This window comes from Juglans regia, chromosome 2, assembly GCF_001411555.2.
Source record: "Juglans regia cultivar Chandler chromosome 2, Walnut 2.0, whole genome shotgun sequence".
In the NCBI taxonomy this organism is placed as follows: domain Eukaryota; kingdom Viridiplantae; phylum Streptophyta; class Magnoliopsida; order Fagales; family Juglandaceae; genus Juglans; species Juglans regia.
Window position 1 is genome coordinate 19,973,641 of NC_049902.1, and position 1,456 is coordinate 19,975,096.

A 1,456-nucleotide genomic window follows, 5' to 3' on the forward strand; every position below is an offset into this window, starting at 1 on the left:
TTAAAATGTTCATGAAGATTGTCACTCTACCTAATCTTTTAAAGGGTTAACTCAAAGAAATGCTTGTTTTTCCTAAGCATGCTCACTCATATGTTTTGGCCATACATGGAGATTCATTGATAAAGTTTTGTTACGCACATTTGAAGATTCTAAGTTCATGAAAGTTGTTGTAATGTATATTCAAGAATAATAGGTTTCAACCATGACCATAGATGAACAATTAGCAAGATGCGATGAAAGTTCTAAAGCCATGAAATTAATTCTCACACATGCTAGAGTTTATGTGTCTCGGCCATTGCATGATACATGTGAAGTTGTGAATGTTTGATTTTCGCTTGTTAATTGAATGTCTTCAAATTTATGAAAAAGAACATGGTCACATGTTCTAATATTTTCAAGCCGTAATGCAAAATGTACATAGATATGCATGATTGTTTGTCATATGGTCATGATTAAGCTTCGACATTGCATGGGTCCCATGAAAGTTGAAAGTTTCATAGTTCATGTCACATGCATTGGGTTTGCGAAATCTTTCAAAAGGAAAAGGAGTCTTTTAAAGTTTTTTCATGACCCCAAAGACTAGGGTGGGGAAATGTCCTAATGGAACTCCTCTATCCACTATAGAGTGTCTAAAGATGGAGTGGTAACCTTTGGATTGACGAAGTACAGTCGGTGGACCTCGAATGGTTCCTGAAAGAAAAGGATACCATAGTGGGATTGCACCTTAAGCTAGTGGGTGCCCTACGGTGATTTAGTGAAGGCATGAAGTGAACTGCCATAATATGAATGATTAGAAGTAAGACTTAGTCACCATGGTTAAAGTGGCCAATGGTTGATATGATAACTAGCGGGGAAGACACGTCGCAGAAAGGGAGTCTTTAGGTATCCATTTATAAGTTAAAGGTTAAAGAAAGGCCTTGAGCTCCAAGTTATGCTATGATATATGAACAAGAACCTGAGCTCACAAGTATGTTAAATGAACAAGAATGAAATGATGAAAAGATGTTTTATGAAAGAAAAAGAGTTATGAAAGCCATGATGTACATGGTATTTTTGAAAAAGTCACATGCATGAGTAAAGTTTCATGTCCATGCATTCATTTTGAGTTTGCTTACATATGCTTACAATATCTGCTGCATGTTATCTATTTACTTACTGGGATTTCTCAAAATCTCATTGTTGTAATTTCTACTACCATTCCTCTACTCGGAATGGTAGAAATTGTGATAGGAACCCAAGAGGATAGTAATGGGAAACGCAAGAGACCAGCTCCCTAGATTCATAGGGAGTCTTCGATGAGACTCGAGGTCTCTCAGGTGTCGTCTATTTTTGAAAGATTGGAAGTTGCTGATCAATTTATCACTGAGATGTTGCAATGTTTTGAGCAACTGAGGAGGATTTTGAATCTAGACAAGGCCAAGTAGGATCGGCCTCACTAAAGGACTTATGTTTTGGG